Source organism: Ceratina calcarata, unplaced genomic scaffold (assembly GCF_001652005.2).
Source record: "Ceratina calcarata isolate Rehan_Ccalc_2016 unplaced genomic scaffold, ASM165200v1 scaffold25, whole genome shotgun sequence".
Classification (NCBI taxonomy): Eukaryota; Metazoa; Arthropoda; class Insecta; order Hymenoptera; family Apidae; genus Ceratina; species Ceratina calcarata.
The window spans coordinates 147,733-172,061 of record NW_017147017.1 but is presented as its reverse complement, the minus strand read 5'-3'; the positions used below and the strand labels follow the sequence as shown (position 1 = coordinate 172,061).

At 47.4% G+C, this 24,329-nt stretch overlaps 1 protein-coding gene across 6 annotated transcripts in view; it reads left to right on the top strand.

Moving 5' to 3' along the window:
• The window catches only part of LOC108622924 (zinc finger C4H2 domain-containing protein), a 161,500-nt gene that overhangs the window by 64,898 nt on the left and 72,273 nt on the right, over positions 1–24,329 (top strand). For all 6 annotated transcript variants that reach the window (XM_018021066.2, XM_026811859.1, XM_026811858.1 and 3 more), the window contains exon 6: positions 20,438–20,999. The gene's annotated coding sequence lies outside the window, so the exon portion shown is untranslated. The remainder of the gene's footprint in view (positions 1–20,437; positions 21,000–24,329) is intronic.

Sequence of the window (24,329 nt, the reverse complement as noted above, 5' to 3'; positions counted from 1 at the left end):
ATTATAGGAAATGCGTTTTTCTAAAGTACATAAACTTTTAGGATTGACTGTATAGCCAATACATCCTTAAGCGATACTCGTTTCGTTATTGATACATTAAACAGTTATTTCGCAAATGACTTTTTACTTCAGCTTGGTTTTATTGTTAAGGGAAATCCAGCTTTGTTCTGTGCAAAGTGTTTTGGCTGAACGAAAACGTGGCTCACAAAGCGCGTAGAGGGAACTAAACAGAAAGGTAGAAAAAAGTGGAAACTGTCCACGTAAATGTCGCTCGCGGGGACATTAACATCGTTGACGTTTCGGGTAGATAAAAGTACGGGAAAACCGTGCAGCCAATGTTACAGGTTGTGCACGCATCCCGGTCCCCCAGTTACGCATGGCGCACAGACTCAAAGAAGCCGAGCTTGCATAAATCTCCGGAGAAATTAAAGTGCATACTCCCCTATCTCGGTCGCTCCGTGAAACAGAATTGTACGGTCGTATTGCAAGAAAAATAATTTTTCGCGTACCAGGAGTCCCGATCCTGTGCCCCTCTCCGCTTTCTCGTAATCGGTTTTCGTGTTTTCGTCGTTAGCCGACGATCCGCGATGACAAACTGTCAAACGTGACAAAGGCTGGGACTTTCAGGCAAAACAAAGCTACGATTCTCTTTTCGTCCGTCCAATTTGTCGTTGTCCGAAATCGAAAACAATCTGTTCGATATCTAGTTTGCCATGCCTATTTCGTAGATGTAGTGCACAAAACTAAAATTGGATTTAGAGATAAAGCAACTCGAGGGAAACAGTTTAAATGTTTTATAAAGAACCATCCGGTCTCGCAATAGACTGCAGCTTCCAGCCATTCATCGAAATGTTTGATGTGACCACGGAAAAGTTCTCTTCCGCGGAGGAATGCGACATCGAACGAGTGTCAGGGCTCGATGGGGCCGGGCGCATTTGCATAAAAGCCCCCGTCAAACTTCGTCAACCCCGTCAAAGTCTTCGGGTACATTAGGGCGAGGCGACAAACTTACGAAACTCTTCGTTCTGTGACCGAAACCGTTAACCATATCCGAGGGGACTTAAAAGGGTTCTGCAGAAAATTCTGCAATCTAGCATGCACTATCATTTTTTCTTATAAAACAGAAGCATACAGAAAAGGTATTCCGTATTCTCTTATTCTGGTCACGATTCGGTAATTATAATCCAATTTCTACTGCAAATTCGTATTTCATCCAGTATCGGTATGCAATTTTCTTAAATTCATTCTGCGGGATTTGAAAGTGCTCGCTTTTGACTGCTCGCAGCGGTAATTACTTACTCGCGTGACGCGACGACGACGCAGCCGGTGCGGTTGTTCGTTTTGGTCCCGAGTTTGTCGGCGTAAAGAGCTGACAGGACACGTAGGAACATGGTAAACCAGCTTAGAGTGGATAATATCGGTCAGCGGTTTTTTATGACCGCCCGCCCTCGTCGGTCGGGAGGAAAGTGAAAAACGGAGGGACCCGGCTGCTACGAGAGGTACGCTCGGGCACGTGTGCATACATGAAATTTTCAGCACCCGTCCGAAAATGATATTTACGAGTCTTTACGCGGTCGCGACTCTCGCAAATTCCGCTTTCGTGGAATTTTTTAACCGAAACATATGTGTCGCTCGATATATGTATTGTACCGTGAACGCTAGTCACGTTCAATTTTCCACTTTGTCCATCGTCACTACTTATAGTTCGAAAGTGAGATACGGGAATAAAGTTATAGCGAACTTGCGGAGTCATGCCGCTGCTGTAGCTAACTGGATAATCTTTTAACAATAGATGGAGATTCTAAGTGCGCCCTTTTAAGATCGAATCGTGAGTCGATCCGAAAACATCCGTGAACGTGGCACCGTCACGTCGCAGATAGAGAACAATCGTACAAAGGGGATAGAGGACCTCTTCTTTCGTTAAAAGACACGTTCGTTTCACGCACGATCCCCTAATTATTGGCCGCGCGGCTCCACGAAAAGGTTCGAGGGCGCCTAGATACCAACGGCCGAGCTATTTCCCCGGGACGGCCGGAAAATCGGGGGATAATCGTACGACGTGAGTCGCTTCAAACTTTGTACATACATCGAATCTCGATGCTCCTCTTTTATCTCTAACAATAAGTAGAATCCCAGTTCGTTATGCTGTTCGTCTATCCGTCAACTGTTCTATTCCGACCTACGTCAGTGTCAGACTCGAGGCACGGTTCGATGCGCGAGAAGGAAGAGAGGAAAAAGTATTCATTATCAAAGTGTCGTATCTAACTAATTAACCGATTATCTCTGAATCCGGCTCGTGGGCTATTCTTTCATGGATTATCGTACAATTTAATTAAGCGTAGACTTAATTGTAAGTCTGGCGAATAATTTTTATCATCTGACACGTCGTGGACGATACTTTAAAACTTTCAACCGGTGCGGTGACACAATCGCGTGCTCATTCGTCATCGCTGTCTGATGGCTGGAAATTAATACTCGTGGTGACGAGCGAGCGGACTGGCCTTTCTCCTCGAATAAAGATGGATTGCGATTTGCGAAAATTGTCGCGTTTCGTAGAATTTTTCGGGTCTCAATGGCAGAACGTCGGTATCATTTGTCAAGTTAATCCGTAATTGGCGGTGAAGGGGGTTCCGGGTCGATCGAGAAATATTGTAAGTCAATGCTGACGTCGAGCGAATCGACGAGGAGGAGAATGAAATTCGAAACACGTGCCTAGTCGGATCGGATCGCCTCCAATTTTTCCCCTTTTTTCTGCTCCTTCTATCGAATCCATCTTCCTGTAAGGAAATCTAATAACGGGTAGCGGGCGAGGCTCGAGGCGGAGGATTTTGTTTATCGTCGAGGAATCGCGTGATTCGCGCTCGAATCGGTAAACGGTGGCGGGAAATTGGGAATCGGCGGACTCGTTTATTCGCGTTTTAGACAATTCCGGTTGCGTCGCGAATATTCGGAATAGTAACGACACACGTGTGTCACGAATGTTTCCATAAACATGTCGGCGTCGTGGCAAATTAGAATATCGAATATCGATTAGCGAACATCGGTTCCCTGTGTTTGCGGTCGAACCGAGCGAGGATAATTAATTCAGTGCAGGATGACGTTTACATCACCTGGCCACCGGACCTTCTTTCCCTGCCAGCTGTCATTTTTTTCGACCATCAAATGCGCGGCTACCCATTGAATCATCGCTGAATCACGCTAATTAATGTTTCCTAGTCAGCCGTTCACGTTGTCTTCGGCGTTTGACGATTTCCATTTCGAGAGACACGGGGGGACACACAGTGATAAAACCGCAGACCATTCACGGAAGGTAATTATCGAACTGTCTACGCGTAATATCGTTTCTTTTGCGGCCGATTCATTGATATTCCTTCCGTTTGTGTATTTACCATTTGGTAACCGAGACGCGTGATTTCGAGAAATACCGTAGATTATGCATCAGCGTTTCTCGTTGAATAGTTTCACGTTCAGTGATTCGTGAACCGCTATCTGGTCCACGTGACCGCACGGCCCTCGATCAAACCAACGCACCGATAATAGTTCCGTTCAACTATGCCATTCTATCCATGGAAATTCGTTAAAATCCCTAACCGTAAAAATAAAATAGTATTGCAAACATACCATTGATAATTTATTTAGGAAGGTTAATTAACTTTTGTTATTACAAAAATAACTGTTATCGAGGGTGAAGGTATTTCTCACCCTCTCGTAAACGCGTGTCTGGAAGCGTGAATCGATAAGCATGCATATGTATACGACGCGGTTATTAGATTTCGATGCGTAAAGAGCGGTGGCTTTCCCCCACGAAAATGGGCTCGAACAATGCCTTCCGGCCAGACTTTCCGTAAAACAATATCGTTTAAGAGCGTTCCCTCGGAATAGACATTTTTCTGGCCACGGAACGTAATTTTCCAACACGCGCGACGCGACATAACACAAACGAAAATAGCCGGGAACAGGGCGTCAGTTATCGGAACGATTCAAAGAGTCGTGCACAGCTTTTGTCGAGAAAATGGTATCAAGCAGCTCGGTGGTTGTTGTTCGATACCCAATTAATTCGCGAGACTTCGATGTTTACGCACGGATGAAAACATAAATGAAACCTGGCACCGATCGTGTAATATTAGCACCGCCGTTCCGAATTTTGTGAAAATGCGAGCCTGCGAATGCGCGGCCGAAATTGTCAGAACGAAATAGGACGAGGTCTAATATTTTTTTTTATTTCATCGGATTATGCCGCTACCGAAAACATATTTGCTCACGGTGGCGCGTCAGTGAGTCCGATGATTATATCAGAGGCATAGGTATCGAGTACGAGGATAGCGGACGCTTCATCGGGATTGACCCAGATACGCGGGATTAAAGGTTCTCGTTTGGGGCATCGTTCTACCGGGACGAAACAATTTTATCGACTGCTGTCTCGCTCGGTATCCGAGTTTTTGTGCATACTGCATACGTTCCGCGCAATCGGAACTCGCGTTCCCTGGGACGGCGCTCTTTCCTCCCAATCTTTGAGCCGGCTCTCCCCAGAAACCGATCGTTCCCGCTCGTTTCGTGGATTGCATTGTCCAATCTGCGAAACTTTTGTGCGAGTTCGTCGCGCTCGTCGATGCCAAAGCAGCGGAGGGACGAAAAAGGAGCAAACGAACTGGATTGCGAGAAAATCGTCAGTCGCTCGACGAACGAGCGTTTCGTTAATTACGCGAGGTTGGAGGTCAACTCGCGACCTCGATGTACTCCGATTCGTAGAAATGAAACCGCGGGAGCTCCGATATACGAAATACGAAAAGTGGAGCACGCGTTTCGTTTAACAATCAGGGACATTGTGACCGTATATCCTGGCTTGGAAGGATAGTTCGCGTGATTCGTAGTTCGTGGAATCGGAGAGTTTTTGCGAGGGCACGCGTGGGAAGGAGAACCCATTGGGATTAGGATCGAGAAAGTGGATTTTCCTTTCAAGGTGAATTTCGAAGTTTTGACTCAGGGTACACGCCCACTGTCAGACCCCGTAAATTCCGTCTACCTGCGGCTAATATCCAAATGGCTTGCAACTCGGCTAGACTTTTGCGTGACTCCGCACCGAACCAGAGGCACGTAAATTTCGGTCTCGATTCGGGTGGCTATTCGTGCCACAACGCTACGGGACGTCGTCGTTACGACGCAAGAATTTCCAAAAACTATTCCGACAGGTTGAAGGTTAACTTTTTCGGAAGCCCGAAAGGGAAGACACCCCGTCGTTCGGACTGTTCTTTGAATCGTAACTCACGCACCTGCACCGATTTCACTTGTCCAGCTTTAAAATATAAAACCTGTCTCCGTTCCTTAGACAGTAATTTAAAACTCCAAATATCGAATCTTATTGATTGACGCGAATGAGACCGAAGGCTATTTCTAGCTTGCTTATCCTGCTACGTGAAAAATCTTAAGAGAAAGGTCGGAGCGATCGGCGAGTCTCTTCAAAGAACAAGCGAAAATCAAGCACGCGTGTATCAATCTCGAGTGCCAATCTCGGCGAGAAGCGCCTCTTATCTCCCTACCTTTGATATCAGACGCCCGTCGTACGCTGTCGCACAGCTACGACGGTGCTTTCCCGTCTTTGGACTTTTGTCTCCGAGCCTCAACTAGGGATCCCGTATGTAGCAAATCTCTCTACCTACATGTATCCCTTTCGCTTGCTCTCCCACGAGTTTAATATCCGAGCTTGCGGATCAAATTTATCGCGTGCTTCTGTGTTGTCGACGCTCCTCAATTTCGCTCTTAAATAATATTTTTCACCTTTCTCTTCTTCGGTGCATTTTCAAAATGCAGTACGTCTATTTACCTACGCTGGAGAACAAAGTTAAACTTCTGTAGCAAGGTGCAGTGTTTACGAAGACCGGAAGCGAGCAATCGTCGCGAGACTCTTGAAAGAAAGGGAATCGAGGTCGAGTCGTGGCTGCATGTAAAATTCGCCGTATACCGCAGGTACCTCCGTTCATTAAGAACTGCGTCGTCGCTTTGTTACGTGGGATTGTTATCAGGACGATTCATAGGCCGTGAAATTACGAGGAGACGCGAGCAGCGCCTTGTAATTTTACGATTCGCGGCCTAAATATTTGCTGGACGTGGAAGGAACGCAACCAGCCGCTTACATTTCGCGTAATCGGCGCCTGGTATCTCTTAGCGCGATTCCGGAACGGCTGAAACGACGAAAGAGTCGAGACAATGGATCCGTTCGACGTGACGCGACGATCTGATACACGGTACGACAAAATGACGGGACTGTTTCGTAGCTCGGCCGACAAATGTTCTGAAAAACGGACAGGTTCGTTCTGAACGATGGACGACCTGGCTGGGAACCGGTGAACGTCGTTTTTGCAACATCGTCGACAATGTTCTCGGGTTTTACCCGGCCGAAAAAGTAGCTGTAACTTTGGTTGGAAGATGGAACTTTTTTAGTTGATTACCGTAGAGCGTGCACGAGATTAGATTTATATTTGATTAGACCCCTCGTGTCTCTCTCTAATTTCATTCATTTGATTTATCGTAATTATTGCAATATCCTGTTATTATTTGCCACTCATCTTTCCTCGAATTGTACTTAAAAGTCTGATTCATAAGCAATCAATTGTTCTCTGATAAACAAGACAGCATGATTGACGTAAAACTGGAATTCTTATCTGTTATGTTTCATTCAAAGAAACACGTCTTATTAATTATCTTTCGAGATATAATTCAATGATGCGCAATATTTATGTATCAGTATGAGAAGAAGACATTCCGCATTCTCTATGATATCAATAAAACGTAACATCTCTATTAACGCAAGGTCTGTTTATAAATGTTATGTAAAAAAATGTTCAAGACTTTTCCGATGAGAGTCGACTTGAGCTCTGCAAAATAACTGCAATCACACGTCACTCCTGACAACGAATTTAGAGTGACATTCTATAAACTCTTTGCCTGCTCCTGAAATCGACAAGATAATTATTTTCGTCAACTACCAATTAATCTATATCTAGCGAATTTATGTGTTATCGATTGATTCGAATCGCAGGCACCTAGCGGAGATTGCGATTGATTAATAATTACTGTAGATCGTGTTTACGTGAGGTAATCGATTCGCGGTTTAGACCGTTAGAGGTGTCGGTTGCAATAGGAAAAATGGTTTTGATTGTCGAGCTGAAATTGCATTTCACTGCCGTGTGATTTTCAATTATCCGCGCACATTATAATTCACGTGGAAACACATACTAATTCAACGATATCCGAGCGCTGTTTCTATATGCTCGAATCAACGCGTGAAAGCTTTTAATTGCCACTTGGTAAGACGAAATTGACGAAACAGTGTAGTTACGAAGAAATTTCTAGCTTCTTACTCGGTCGCGGAGGAATCGGTAACGCGGTCGCGCGATATCGAGATCGAGGCACACACGGATTCCGCTATTACTTTCAAAGCGAACAATACGGGGCAAGATGCGCGCACGGAGCGGAACCAAGCTGTTAATTTCCTGTCGCGGAAGCAAACAGGCCCGGCAGAAACAAAGGATCGCGAGGGATCCTCACCCCTGTACATCTCCACGCTCTTTCACCCTCGATTCCGCCGTAGGGACGCCCCTTTGTTATTGCGCCCGTTATAATTCACCTTAACTCGTCGACGCGTTCGTTCGTTGTTAAAAAGGCAACCCGTCATCAGGACGTCTTTTTTTCGGCAGATTCGGCACGTAGATGGGTACAATATTCTCTCAATAAATGCCCGACGAATTGCCACCTTAATTACTATTCGGTTATTTCTCCTACCATTTGCCGACGAGTTTAGAGAATTAAAATTGGGGAATGGTCGAGGCTGATTATGCTAAACGCGAAATGAAGAAACGTCCGGTTTGGAGTCCAGGCACGGGGCTCGTTTACTATAACCTCAAATTGCCATGCTGGGTAGAGTCACTTTTGCAATCAGCCGGGACTATCAGTGATGTCGTTTGCCAACGTGGAAGAACTGACAAAGAAGAGAGCAACCGCGTTGTACGCGTTGCTTTTCAGAGAGCGTGTAATCCGCGCGGTCGTTCCCTTTGCAACGAGTGCGCCGCGGTCTCGGCGGACTAATTAACGAAAGCTCAGCCCTTGCCGTCTCGGGGGGGCCACCGCGAAACGGAAAGAGAGAGAGAGAGAGAGACATGGAGCGGAAGCCGGATGTTGGTCGCTTTGAAATGGCTACGTTTTCGCCGGAGATGAACGTTCGAGATCTGACGCTCGCCGCAATGATGGCTCTGGTCGCGGAAATTTTTCCCGCGGATAGAGAACGCCTCTCGATTGTCGCTTCCGGGATACGAGGGACAGTTTTCCGGAATGGACGCGACGGGGGTGGTGGGTAGGTGCAAGAAATTTCAGCCAGCTCCTGGCCGGTTATAGACAAGGGATTGCTCAAGGCTTTTCTGGTTTAAGGGGAGAGGATCTCAAAGACAGAAGTGCCGTCTAGGCCTTTCATCTTCTCTCTTTGCTATCCTCGCTGCTCTGTTTGTGTACCGCGATTCGGGAAACATGCTCGGTAAATTGTAGTTGCGAACAATGAGGGCTTCGTTTGTGGGAAAAGAAAGTGAACGATGGTCGTCGGTAAATATTTTCGACTAGCTGGAAATACTGTTTGAGACAAACTATGACAAGCCTGTAAAACCGTGGATTAAAACTGATCGCGGTCTTGTACGGGTCTGCTGTCTTCACGCACTTACATATAGGAAAATTAAGATGGAAGAGGGTAAGCCACCCCCATCGAATTTCACGCGTTAATGCTCGGGAAACGCGCGGGGTGAAACAGATTCGCGTTCCGTGTGACGAGGGTAATGAAAGGTTGTCGGAAAGCACGAAAGGCCTTCCCTCCTGTTGATAGAACGTATTTCGCCGCGGTGAAGCGTTCTGATGGAAAGCGTGTCTTCGTTATTTTCGGAATGAGAATAACCGGGAATATTAATTACCCATTATGCGAGAAGTTAAAAGCCTCCAGTTACATTTTCGCGAGACAAGGATTGATGACGTCTAGGGACTGTATGGAATCGATTACCAGATTCTCCGGATCGGTGACTTCTCGAAACTGATCTGAGCTCGCGGGGCAGAACGCCGTCTATTTCCAGTGCCAGCGTTTCCGGTAAATAATGGAAAGGAGAAAAGGATTTTTCCGTTCGACGACACGTGTCGTGTCTTCATTTTACTTGGAGAACCGAGGAGCTCGATCGATTCCTCGTCGCTGTGAATCGGATCGCGCCGACAATGTCTGAAATCTGGGTCGGCCGCCTCTTATCGAGCTTTTTCTCGGGGAAAATGCCGGAATTGAAATATCTCATCGGTCCAGGAACTTGGTCCCGATCGAAAATCTGCTCGAATACGACGTACGATGTTCCTTTCACCTAAGAAGATTACGATTGGCTCTCGGATTTAATTGCCTGAGTTTCGACAAAGATCTGTCGCGTCTAACATATTAATCTTGGAAGCTTTTCAGAAAATGCGGACTCGAACCTTTTTACTATCATACGAAGTTATCAGTTCTGTGATAGATTATGTTTTCGTGGCTCACGTAATTTAAATTTATGATGGAACCGTGGTTCTACGATCCCGCGATAATATACCTTACGCGTTCGATTAATATTTTGAGATTGAAAGGCGAGGCGAGGCCGTCGTCCATTTCAAATTGTATTGATTCGAATAAAGTTGGTCGTAGTTAGCCGCGGCCGAAATTACGTTTATAACTATCGAGCACAATTTCCGCGGAATAATTACGATTTAATTGATATTCCAACGTACGAGCGCTGTGTCCAAACTTTTCCCACACGCCGGACGTTTAACGGCCGCGATCGCGTTCATATTTACGCCGACGCATAATTAATAAGCGCGCGTCGCCGCTTTTCGCGCTGAAACCTTTTGCGTCCAACGATATTGTTTATTGGCCCGAATTATTATACTTTCGACAAATCGTTTCCATCACTCGCTTTTCATTTTAAAAGTAAACGTCGCTCTTTGCGTATCAAACATTTTATTCGAATTAATGTTGTTTGATACACGTTTGTATTTCGATATTTTGAATCCCTCGAGGTTCACATTCGCTTCTGAAATTTTGCGACACAGTTTCACCGTTGAAACCCCATAAGAAGCTCCCTGCAGGAGGTTAGTCGATCGAATCTCGTGGATTTACGAGATTCAGGGAGGAATCACGTGCATTATCCCGCCACTTTCACGATACCTGGCCATCTGTCTCGGGAGAAGGTACCCGTCATAAATGCGAGCTTCGTACCAACCGCTTTCTGCCGCGTACCAATTTTATTACTTCTTACGGGGCAATTTGTCGCCGGAAACCCCTTTTATCGGCCGTGGCCCTCGCTCCCTTAAAGCTCCTCGCGAGGAGATTGAAATCCCGTCGACGAGTATAAAAAAAAAGTGCGCTGAAAAATTTATAATCGAACAAACATGTTTAAGAAGTTATTTCCTATTACCCGTCGTGCACGACGCTTCTAAAAACATCGAACGAGCATTACGGACGAGGATAATCTGTATGATGAGAAGTAAAAGAGGAAGCGCGTGGAACTTGGGTTCTTTGTTCGCTCGAGGACAACGAAGTCGGGTTAGCGGTAATTTCACGAGCGTGCACACGTACGCTCGCGACGGAACCACTCGGTGAGCAATATTGTGACGAGCTCCCTGTCGATTCGGGGGAACTTTTTAATCTTTTCGCGGCGAGAACGAGCAGATGCTTTCAAGCTTTTTGTTCGACTCGACTCGACGTCCGCGACGGTCTGCCTCCGAGCTTCCGATCGAGAATTTTTCCTCTTTCCGCCGCGCGAACTTTCGCTCGAGAGATTTCGAGCAGAGCCATCCGATTTTCCCCTTCTCCCGCGTTTCTTCTTCCACTGCTGTCTCTTCTTTTCTCGCTTTTTCATCCCCTTCGTCGTGGATGTATTAACGACGGGTTAACCGAGACGGAGTTCGCGCTTTTTTCTTGAACGGCGTCGCGCCACTTGTCTCGCACTCGGAGACGACGACGACGTCCGTCTTCGAACACGATTTTTCTTAGCTACGTGTGTTAGACACATCTCGCCCTATTCGTTTCACGGTGAATTCTGTGAACGCGTCACAGCGTGTCGATCGGTTTTTTGGACCGGAGACGGAGGAGACACGGTTCTGCCTCCAGTAGGATGAAAAAGTTCAGTCCCGATTAAGTCGAAACCGGCCCGGCGCGAGTCAACGTCTCCTCGGCTACTTCCTACGGCCTCGGGACGTCGCGTCGGCGAACTTTCGTGAAAAGAAGGTGCCCGGAAGCGCCCGACGCGGCGTGTCTCCTGAAATTTTGCGATCAAAGCGAACGGCCGACTCCCGGTACCACGTCGTTCCGGACGGATTAAAAAACTTCCTGCTCGTATAAATACGGGCGAGCGGCGAAACTCGAAGTTCGTCGCGGTTGATGAAGGGAAACCGGACTTTCGTGGCACGTTCGCGAATCAATTCATGGATTAATCCCTGGACCGGTGACGGCTGACTGCGACTCGTTTCCGACCGTGCCGGATCGAACGTTTCTGACGGTTACGTTTCGCCCGAAGTTTGACTATTGCCCGAAATTGGATGATTTACGAGGCGCTATTGAGTTATATCGAAACTTTGTCGCGTGCTCGCGTCCGGGTTATGGCTGAAGTTTGTTTCCTATACGATGACTAATATAACCAAAGAAATTGCAACGCTGCGTTTCAATACTCCATAGAGTACAAACATTCAAAGCTAATCGATATAAAAAAAAATCGCACGCGTTTATATCCTACGTTCGACTATTAAATCGTTTCCTATGGCGATGAATGAACGGCCTCTTTCATCTTAAAAAAAAAAAAAGAGGGAAGGTTTCCTCTTTTTATATCGCACGGGAAATCGATCTGGAGGGCAGAATAGAGCGTAGATTTCCGTGCAATGGCTACCGTGATGAGGGCTTACAGACGAGCAAATTCGTCAAAGGCGAAGCCAATTCGGGCGTGCGGCCGAGCGAGAACCGCACGGTTCACAGTTATTCGTTCGCAGGCCGAACGCCCCACCGACGCGACGATAAGCTTTTTTTTTTCCTCGTCTCTGGTGCACGAACGAAGCCATCACAGACGCTTTCACGAGGACGATTCCCGACTTGACGCGATGCGTTAAGTGCTCGCCGACGTCGGAGGATGAGAGGCACTCGTCATCGGCCGCCTTTCAGCCACCCCGCCCACCTCGTTCGTTCTCGTTCCCGTTCCCGTTCTCGTTCCGGAGAATTCCGGGATACTCTGGACGTAAGAATTATGCGGCGGCAGAGATTTCGTTCCGGAGACGCTCGCGAGTGTGCACCAACCCGAACCGAGTTTCAACGTGCTCTCGAGGACTCGTGTCAACCATGAGAAAAATAATTTTTTTAACGCATCCACGCGATGCTCATATGCTCGCGAGTAGCTAGAACACTTTTTTCTTTTACTCAAAAAGTACACCTGGTCGATATTATTTCTGTTTTACGATCAGAGGTAACGGTCGCTGGGAAGTCGTTTACAATTAGTGATAGGAAAGTTGTGTCCGTGATGTGGTGACGGGCGAATCGCCGCAGCTCAAACAGAGAATAATAGACAAAGGCCGGGAGCGGGACACAGGGAGTTCGGGGCTGGACACCGGACACGTTTTATTTACCGGGGCGCGCAGAGCCGGCGGCATTAATTGCAAAATCCCGTTTAAGTGTTAACGTAACGTTTGCTTAGGCGGGGAAATTTTGGTCAGAGGTGCACTTAGTCCCCGGTACATACGGAATTTAGTTTCTGTATCGCGTTACCACGGTAACAGGCCCAGCCTGACCGTATCCCGTTCTCCATCCAGTCCATCCTGCGGTCGGATAGGCTGGATCCCCTCTGAGTTTCGGGATGACGTCAACGGAGAAAGACGGTTACAACGGGCGAACGGCGGACAAAGACGCGGTGGTACATGGACGGGGACACAAAAGGGGAAGAGACAGAGACAAAGACGAGCAAACAGGAACGTTAGCGAGAGCGTGGAGACGGAGAAACCAGAGAGCAGGGCGGAAAGTAGATAGAGCGAACGGTCGGGGTTAACTCCGCCGGGAGAAAGCGTTCAGGTAAAATCGCGAGGAACTGGACAGTTTCCTTGGCATCTGTAACGACCCTTGCGTTGCGCGTTTCGTCTCCACCCATCTTCGAGTTTCCCGTGTTAGCTACCGGCAAACTGAATAGGGGCGATGGCCGCCGAAAGGGGTACGAAGCAGCGAATGAGTCGGGAGAGATAGCGTTAACGCGATAAAACGACGTTGACGCTAATTATTATGCGTCACGGGTCGGAATCCCTGAAACCGGCGCTGCCTGGTGCAAAATGTAACGCGATCTCTAGGATAGGGTCGTTTTTTATTTAATTTGTAAGCGAGCGCTTTATCGAGTCGAGTATTTCGTTCGAATATATTCTTTTACGCCGTTCGTACTGCACGTACGCTCTGCGTAGTCGGTGTAACCTTTCTATCGTGCTCGAGGGTCACGCGGCGCTTACTTAATTGCTCCTCGCAACGCGTATTTTTCAGTCTTTTTGAAAAAAGATAAATGAGAAAGAGGGCGAAGCGAGGTTCGCGTTTGTGCTCGCGAGAGCGTTCTCAAGCTCGCCTGCAGCAGGCCGACGCGCGCGGATTTTGCCTGGCTGGCCACGAATCGCGTACAGCCAGATGCCCCTCGGTCTCTAAGAGGTCGTGAATCGTGAAACTCAGGCGTGCACGAGAGCGCGGGGCCACGGTATTTACATTAAATAGAAAAATCTCTCCTCTCGCACGGGAGGACGGATCCGTCGTATCGTAATTCAATAACGCTGAGTGCCGCGCGCGTCCGCGTCGGCCAATAAGGGAAGCGAGCAGTCGCGAGAGGGTATGCATACCGATCGGCTTTCTCTCCCCTTTCCAACTCCTTTTTTCCCTATTTCTCTCTGTCTCCGTGCGCGCCCTTTGAATTCGTTTTTCCACGCGTTGGCTCGCGCGAGACGTACGTACATCCGTCGGACGCGCTCCAAACGCGTTATTTACCGTGAACGAGACTGTAGCTCTTACAGAGGTTTAATTATGATTAATGCCCCCTACGGCTACAAGCTGGATCGAAGGATTTTTACCGGCCATCCTTTTGTTCGCCTCTGGGCAAATCTTTCCCCGCGAACGGCGTACACTATTTACGGCCGACAGTCTAATGGACCGATGCTTTTCACGTGGTAACGAGAGTTTAATTGGAGTAATTGCCGGGTCCCGGTTCGTTCCCGACCATTGTCCCGGCGTGATTTGACTTTGAAACGCGTTTATGAAGTGCGACATTTCGCTTTTATTCGGCCGTGGCTGTAGTAAGTAGTGCGAGCCAGTATGTGGTCAGACTGACCGCTGCGAAACGTAATTTCTCCACGATTTCTAATGCACATTTCTACATTCATTACTTGATTTATGATCTGATAGTCACATAAAACTTCATGGAAAGCGTAGCGTATTAATTCAACTCTAACAAGTGCTCAACATTTTTCGCGATACGTCAGAAATACGATTAATTACGTCGACTACGATCTACTCCGACGAGGTTCGCTCTGTGTCTCGATGTAGCACACCGGTGAATTTTCCATCCGACGGCGGCCTGTCACGGTGAATTTCGACGTTCAGAATTTTGGATTTTAACGGTCGACACTTCATTAGATATCTCCCGTCTTACCACCAGACCATCTCGTTACGCGAGAGAGAGTGTAATGTTCACGACACGTTCCATTCGTTTCGGGACGCGACGGCTAGATACGATTTTCGTTCTGGCAGTCCATAAAACCAGATACGAGACCGGCCAAGATGCCCAGGCTATAAAAAACTATATAATACTCCCGGTTAATTTTTAAAGTACCACTTACGCCCGGGGAGAAGGGGGTGAGCCTCGCGCTGCCGATGGCGGAAACTTTCGTTATCCCCGCCCCCGCACCGTGAAACACACCTTTTTTAATAATGCCGTAAAAACCCTCTCAGCCTCGCGCAGCGAACCTCTTGGAAAATTACAATTTCCCCTCCGTCCCCTTTCTCTCTTCCCCTGTCCGTGCCCTCGCGTGTATCTACCGTGTAACGATTCGGCCGCCTCGTTTTTCCTTTCCACGTACAAGTTTCCGGCTCGGCGGTCGGTCGATGAAAATCGACCAGACGGTAACGTCGGCGCATCGGTTTTTTATTTTATATTATGTGTCGCGGGGTTACTCTCGAATCGCGGGACTCCGTTGCTTTGGTGAGGTTGCGGTGTAATACCGGGAGGAGTCGTACAAAAGTTAATGAACATTTTTTCGTTGTAAATAAACGTTGGTTTTAATAAATCTTAAAGGAAGCGAGCATCGCTTCCGCTGGCTATTAGCCTTCTCGAAAGTAGCTCCGTCGGGAATTACTGAATGGCGCGGAAGTAACGCCGAGTTTCTACTTGTACAAACTTTGCCTCGCGGAATGCACAGGAACGCTTAGTTAAGCAGAAATAAGGCCCTAAATGTTGCTGCTGCCGCCGCCGCCGCTGGATTAAATATAAACAGCAACGAAGAAGGTACAAACGAGCTCCTGTAAGGATTCCCTCTCGTCGGCGCTGCTACGCTTGCCCCCGTTTCGACTTCCTTCAGCCTTCGTCCTCGCCGGAATATTGTCTCCGCGATAATCGCGACTCATCGAAATTATCACGGAAACGCGATTATTCTGCTGTTTTAGTTAAACGACCGGAAAATTGTTCCGAGGCTCGCGAGCTATACAATCGTTCTAATTGCATCTCTGCTGATTTTCAGTTTCGCACGTATAAACGATAACTAATTATTTCGACGTCGTATAATTTTATAACCGTTGCTCCGCGGTCTCGAGATTCGATCGCGGACGCGCCCTCGTTCGGTCGCCACTCGACACCTGGAACAACGACGCGGATCAAAAATTCACAGGAATTAGGATGCTTGACGGGCAGATTGCGTAATTAAAAGTTTCCTTTCGCCCGAGAACCTTTTAAAATTAATTGGACAAGTTCCATCCTGCCGTTGAACCAAACTTCGACTCGCTCTCTCACCGTCGAGTACATAAATAAACAATTGTTTCAAACCTCCACCCGAACACTTTCGCTGGTTATTTGATAATGAACAAAAAAAAAACAGAGAACGGAGGAGTGCTGTTATAAAATTATAATGACAAGATTTAGTTCGCGGGAAATTGCACGACGTCTGCGCGTTTCGAGTGCTTTCATCGAATCGGAAAAGCGTCGTGTAATTCCTATCAGCGCGGCGGTACCGCGACGTGGCAGTAATTAACTTGCGGAGAAATTTCCTCTTAACGACGAATCGATGATATACGATCGACCTGATTACTGCCATCCTCGCAAATACCAACCAAAGATCGCTAATTTCATAACTTCCTTATTTCGACAGTTTACGCGTTTTTTTAATTATTATGGAAATTGTAAAATTGTGGAACGGTCGTAAGTCTTCGATGATCTGACGTGGATCCATAGGGATCGCCGTGACGTAACTACTCCTGCGGTCGGTGGACGATCAATCAAACGGTATCGGCGCATTATCAGGGTTAAATTAGCGAAACTAATTTCGCCGTGAGTCGCATTAACCCGATAGCGGACCGGACAAGGTAAATACTGGCCCGTGATTGCGCCTGGTTAAGTGTACCCGCGCGCCTTAACATAGGCTTGTGACCTGTTCAGAGCACGCTCTAATTTGCCCATCAACCGCTTTAGTGCCGCCACGCTGTTTATACTGCGCCCGTTCCTATCGAACCTGCTTTCCTTCGCGGGCAACCGAAACATTCGTTTGTCCGCAATTCGTCGATAAAACCAAGACGCAGAGGAGCCAAAACGCGATAGGTAAACCTGCAAATTTGTTTTATCTCTCAAACGTGGTGTAGCATTATCGTGCTCTCTTTGAACTCGATACGAGGAACCGATCGAATGAAAGCGTTCGATTAAACCGAGTATCATTTTCCAAGCGTTACAAGAAAAAGAGAGGAATGGAAGAAAATAGAAACGGAAGGAGGAAAAATGACGAAATTAAATGGAACGGCGCGCCATGCCGCGAGGAAACACTGTTTCAATTTTCACCGCGATCGTTACGATTAATTTTCAATTTCGCATCGAACGCGCGAATTAGCCCGATTATCGGGAGCCCGGTTCTACGACCGTCGACGACTTCTTTTCGCTATTACCAACCGTACGAATAATTCTTCCGGCCTCGTAAAAATGTTCGCCTACTTTTCTGCATAATTAGAACTCGGGGCGCTATTCCGATGATCTGCACCGGCGCCCGATGAAGTACCGGTCCTCGAGGTGGAACGACACCATTAATTATGGCGACACGGTTTCGCCCAGGTTGGGTACGACCGAATGATTGACCGTACGATTTCAATAATTAAGTCGAACGATTAACCGAATAATTATCGCGCATTATCATTCATTATTCTATCAAATGTCCGACCGCAGACATTATCATATTGATCCTGTTTGGCCCCGAGCGAATCGGATCAGTGGTACCATTTTCGAATGCAAAATTGATTAGTTTAAGTAATGGAAGATCAGATGAAAACGAGGACCAAATGTCATAATATTTCAATAATAATGCGTTCGGCCGGTGCGCTCATAAAATGAACGAAAACCAAACGGAAGGGAAACAGAGCAGAAATCGAGGCATGAAACTGCACCTGTATGCGCGTCTATTATCGATCCAGCGGATGTTGTTGCATTACCATTAAAAATTCATAAGGATTTCGCATATAATATTTGGCCCGTTTGTTTGCTGTAAACACGCGGCCGTCGACGAATAAAAATGAAATTGTACGAAGTTTCCGTTATCGGCGCCGAGGCATAAATCGAGTAATTGTACCTTTGTTTAAAATGATAATACAGTGACGGTGATTCCGCCGACATTGATTAAAATCGGACACGTGAAATACGTGCGCGATCGGTCTTAATTCGACGCGTTACGTTTACTCGTTCAATCAGAGTAATTGTTGACGAATGTTAAAAAAAGAATTAATTTCGTTACAGATTTCAATTCTTTTCGTATACTAGTATCTACAAAAGGTATTGAGTTATAATTCGAACGTCCATTTTAATTAGCCGACAAATAAAGACGTCGACGAGGAAACTTTACGCGAAAACGATGACCTCGCTAAATGATTTTCCTTCGCGCGGCAAGTTACTCCGGTGCTTTTTCCGCCAGGGGCGCGATGGCAAACTTCCGTGGGGACATTCGAAAGTTCGTAATCGAAGAGAGAGAGAGAGAGAAAGAGAGACGGGGGAAAAACGTCGCGACGCTGGAAGCGTTTCCGGTGACCTTGCTCGGGCCATTTGTCTTCGCCCTGCGCGCCGGAACTTTCAATCAAATCGCGGCACTCTGCTCGCCCGCCTTCAGGCCCTACCAGCGACGACGACATCTCACTGCCGGAAATCAAACGTTTTTCTACGTTCCTTCGCGTACATACTATTTTCCCATTGCTATTTTCCCTAAAACCAGTTACGCATAATAAAGGGACGATCCAGAATATTTTTTTCTCGCAGCGATACGTGATCATAGAAAATCCCTATTCTATTATTGCGATTGGAATCACCGTGTGTGTTCAGCTACCCTAAAAAATCGCGTATGCCTCGGAGCCCAGGGTCCGCATCACCTGATGGGCGGGCTTCGCTAGTGACATGGAATTAGGACTGCTTTCGATCGCAGTGACAATCGGGACGACACGACACACGGAGCACACGTTTGATCGCGAACGGGGCGGGGTGCGATCGTCGATGGGGTGAATTCGGCACGGGACCAAAAGGGCGTACCGATTTATCATCGGAGGACAACCTTTTGTGTCTATTTTGTAAGCTCGACTGACTCCATTGCCAAAGGACAAGTAAGAGCTTGCTTTTCTAACCTTTTTGTCAGGAAGCAACCCTCTTCCGAAACTCTTTGTACGGTTTAATTATCATGCACGTTTGGAGAAAAGGGAAACTATACAGAATGTTGTTCCATAGTTACGTTGTTTGTAGTTTAGCCCGCGTTTATGGGCTGGTCTAGCCCTAGTAATTTCATCGACGGATTAGACGCTCGTAACTCCCGAATATCGCCAGACTAGACACGTTTATTCAGCCGAAAGTTTACAACTGCGGGGCCATTATTCTTCCTCGGTCCCTTTATTTTCAGCGAGGAATCGTTATCAGCAGTGCCCGCACTGCCCGCAACTTCTCCCCCGCGATTGTTGTTTGTCCTGCGCCATTACGTCTCGCGTCGTCGTCGTCGTCGTCCCACGAGGCAGGGGGGAAGTAAAGAAAAAAAGGACGGCAGGGAGAAAAAGGAAAGGAAGGAACTTTATTATCGTGGCTAACTCCGGACAAATTCGTTCATTTGGCGCAGATAGCGCGCACGGTACGAAAGTTTCGCGCGTTAAGGACACCGATAGCGATGAGATGCCCGGTTGTTTTTGACGCGAATGCGGAAACTCCTGCGTTATGCGCCAACTTTCGTACTTACCGTAGCATGTTCGCCTCGACACGCACCGACTTTATTTTCTTCGTTCTCTTTTTAATCCAACGTCAGCGTTTAATTCCATTTTGGCAAATGGAGAAGAAAATTTATTTCCCCGTTCTCAGCGTTTGAAGGGTCGCGTCTTCGTTCTCGATCTTCGTCTCTCCACTCACGGTTTTAATTCGATTCACGATATCCAATAATGCGAAACAATTTAGCGGCGCCCAGGAATTGAATTTTTCTTTCAAATTATGTTAACTACTGTCCGGTAATTGGATGTTACCCCTCACAGTTCATGCATCAAGATTTGTGGCGTTGATTGCAAGGTCTCAGTTCCTTTGTCACAAGTACATGTTTCGCCCCACTTTGACTTCCATATTCAAGAGCGGCGCGATAGCATCAAAGCGAGCTCCCAATGCAATTAGATAAATTAGACGTTGGATTCGTGTGCCGTGCGTCATCGTTCCCGGAAATCGTGTGGATGTTCCGTTAGCATTAGAGCCCAGCTTCGTCAGGATTTGGGGACACCGCTGGTATCGATAGCGTCGCAACGATCGTTTGCGAGCCAACCTCGCCTCGAATAATCCGGATCATGCCACGCACTTTGACACGATGATCTAGGTCAACCCGGAGGTTACGCGGTGTCACCGATCAAACTGAATCCTGAAATTTCTTGTTTCAAAACGATATAATTTTAATAAACTCGCTCCTTTCGTTTCACGTCCTTTCGAGAATTTCGCTTGGAAAAACGCCAATTGTTCCCTGGTCGTAGAACGAAAAAATGAAAATTACACAGTCGTCGCGTTACGTTCGCCGTGGGAAAATGGCAAATTGCACACGTTTTATAAAGAGGAAATAGATAATTTTAAAAATCGTGTAAAAAACACGCCCCGCGGTGTTCTTAAATTAAAGTAGGTTATCTAACGTTCTACTTGTGTCTTGTCATTTTCAGACCTCCGTAAGCGTCCCCAGTTTCCAGTGACCCAGGAAAAAGAATGCGATCCACGCATATTCAGTGGAGCTACGCTACCGTATTGTCTCTCTGTAGCCAGAGAAACAGTGTTTCGGGTAGCTGGTGGAAGGAGTGGCTGCCGGAAAGAAGAGCCAATAACGAAAATGGTCGGTCGATGCTATGGTAGCGGCTACGTACTCCATATAAGTGTCCGTCCCGGGGGAACCCGGCCGCGGTACATCAGATAAGAAAACCTGGTCCGGAATAGAACCCTATTATGCTCGCTATAAGTGGCCGTGGACCGGAGCCGGAGGAGAAACGGTCCTGCGAGATAAGAAAAATGTTTGGACGTCCCGTCCCGTGGCCCCTCGTAACCGCAGAAGTTGTAATTATACAGTGATATTACTACCGAAAAGAATGAGGGACGACTACGAAGAGAAGGAACGCTGTACGTGGAAGTCGTTCCACGACCGCCGGTATTTACCCGAAATCTGGATGAAGATACGTCGACGCCAGATAACACGACGAGTATTTATCGTTGGTCCCGGGAGCCGGTCGAGGGGTGAGTACTACGTGGCATCTCAATTAACATGGAATTTCGTTGCACGCCGTATACACCTACCGACGCGACAACAGCCCGACGCGTTCTCCCTTTTCTCTCTTGGTCCCTCTCGATTTTATATGTTTCACCGCTGACGAAAATACCAGCCCGATTGGTTCGCGCGCGGTATATTCACCGAAAATCATGGCGACTTCTCGCGAGATCGAGGCTCCGATACCGAGACAGAATTGCGGTTGCGGTCCAGGGACCGCTTCCGTGTAATTGGCTCGCGAGTAATTGAAATTCGGGAAATCGGGAGATCGTTGTACAGGATAGTCATTGTTCTTTTAATATATCTCCACCTGCGAGATATAATCCGTTGAATAAGTTACAGTCACAAATAGAAATGAATAGTTCGTTCGTTGGTGAAGCGTTGGTAACGCGATGCAGATGTCCTCGCACCGGTGCAAGAAATTGCGGGTACGAGTCACGCTTAATTCAGCCGCGGGAAAGAATTCGCCTGGGTCGTGTCTGTAATTTGGTTAATTTAATTAACAACGGGTTAATTTCCGACGCGCGGCCGGCCGGCCGGTCGTTCCCGTTTCCCTGTCTGCCGTTCTTTTGTCATCCCGGCACGTAGTAATTTGCGGGATCGTCGGGCTGGGCCGCATCGTCGCGTCGCGCCGCGCCGTGAGCGCGCAGATATAAAGGCAACAGAAGGACGCGAGGTAAATACCGGGGTCGGATAGCAGCACCTGGTAACTCGAACAATCGTAATTGCGCGTATTACAACGGACGGAGATAGCCGAGCTATTAAACAAAAGCGCGGTGCAGCCAGGCGTTTCACGGCTAGCGGAGAGAGTGGTTTTCTGGCTGAACTACCGTAAATCTGATTAGAGATACCGCGACGGAGAGATGCCCTCGAGAAGGAGCTTGAGAAACGGGTATTTATTTTGTTATCTAAGTTCAACGAAAATGAATCTGTCTCGCGGTAGCTGTCACTGTCGCCCGCATCCCGCTTCTTCTTCCTTTAATCGCATCCATGCGAGAGGACAATTCACCCCGTTTTTATCGAATCTCATACTAGAAAGGATTAAATGTTGCATCGAGATTCGAGTTAGCGAAGTTTAATCGCGCCGCGGAAAATTGTTTGCATAAACTAAACGAATAGGCAGATGCAATTTCGTATAAATTGCGACGCGACGAACGTCAGTCGGCGATTAAGATCCAACGAGCGAAGTTTAGTAAAGCGAGGCGACTCAACCATCCCCCGTTGTATTACGTATTTACGTAACAACGGTGGCAGCAACAGGAGGAAGCTCTCTTCATGCTTCAATTGACAAAGTCAAGTCTCTCCGTCGTCGTCGTCGTCGTCGTCGTCGTCGTCGGCGGTAGCATTCCCTCGGTTCGACGGTAATCTCACCGCCGCGAAACACCGATTGTCATCCCTGTCGTCGCCGAATGTAGGTATATCGTTGCGCCGCTATCGCCTTGCAAATGTCGGTCACGGATACCGACTACGTAAACACGACGCGATATTCGAGAGACGAGCTCGACGCCGCGCGCCGTAAATATCTCCACTCTCAAAGACGCGATTCCAAATTCGCCAACTTTCCCCTATATTCCCGAGAACTGTATTTATCACTGTCAAAAGTAAGACGCTTTCCACCCCTGCGTGATTCTTGTGTTACACATACACACGTGTACAGAGGGATAGGGATGGCTGCTCCCTAGCTGGCTCAGCGACTTCGCCCCGAGTTTTTCACCAAGCGTTTTCTACAATTTTTGAACGATTTGCTCGGACGAGGTCGAATTTTTTCCCGTCGTTATAAATTCTTCGAGTTGACAATTCGAGGAGCATATTTCTTTGGACGAGGTCACTACCTAGTCTTTTATACGCGTCACGTATATCAACGTGATCCTGTTTGTTTGATTCGCGGGAAGATCTGTCTGAGAGGAAATTTGGAATACGATCAAAACTTGGTCCAAGCTGAGATACGGGAGTCTACTTTTCCCGGCGATAGGATTGATATACCGTACTTATTTCCTTATCGTTTCGTTTTATCTGCGCGCGGAGGAAGAATGCTAGATAACTTTTAATCGCGCGTGCGGTTCAATATCTCCCAGAACATATATCAGGGCCCGGACCATGGAGGATATCGATACTGGGTTTCTAAATCTTCTGAAAACTGGCAATCCTTCTCCGTGATCCGAATTAATTCTTTTCACGCGTTCCTGGAAAATGACTGATTGTCAGACTTAATCTAGCCGTCGCAAAAAGCCATTCACTGTTCTCGGTGTACGGGAATATGGAAACGCGTTTCCCAGCGGACTCTTCCAGAGAAAGACTCAGGCGATTCCGCGAAGGGAATTGTGGTGAATGGAAGTTGCTCGATAAAACTATCGCGGATATCCCCGGCCGTCACGGTTGGACACGGCGCGGTGGTCGCTTCCTGGTCCCAATAGCGCTACCGAGCTCGTTCGCAGTCCGTAACTGCTAAGGGACACGCGCGGCCCTGCCATAAGTTATCGAAACGACCGGTTCCCGTGACGTTTTTCATCGAACGAAGGGGAAATCGAGGGATGCGAATTGTTGGCTGAAATTCCGTCGGTAAAGCTTCGGTCCCGCTCGAGAGTTGACGAAGTGACGGGGTTAATGGTCCGACGAGTGGGACGTGGTTGCAATTTTAACTCGGCGCACGAGCTCGTGCAGTTTTCATGTACTTTCTCGTCTTAGCGTTAAAAACGCACGCGTCGACGATTTCATAAGATTTACTCACGAAGAATAGAATACAATTAGAGATCGCAAGAGAACCGCGTTGCATTTCCCGTATTTTCTAGAACAATGAATACATCAAAAGCAACGATACTAGTCGTTCGGGATGTGGGTGCGTTGTGCAATAGTTCACGAAGTCTATCGTCGACCACCGCTTATGATATTGTACAAATGTTAATAGCGAAGGGTCAAACGAAACCCTCGAGTCACGGGCAGTGGTCGCGTACAAAAGCAGCAGTGCTATTTAGAGAAGGGAGAACGCTTCCCTAGCACCAGGGAAATTCTGATCTGCCTTCTCATCACGCATCGCCATGAATCACTAGCAACTTCGATCCGGCAGCTGCCTCGTGCGAACCGCTTTGGTTGAACGGTATAGTTGAGCCAACAAAGTTACGAGCCAAGTGAACAGTATCGATTAACATTCGATCGAGCTCGCTCCGACTAACGGGACCTGAAATTTATCATCTGAATTTCTCTAAGTACTCAAAATTTACCGATCAATTCTCCATGCCAGAGATTTCAAATAACGATCGTCCTTACCCAAAACAATCAATACAATAAAGAAGTTTCTGTAA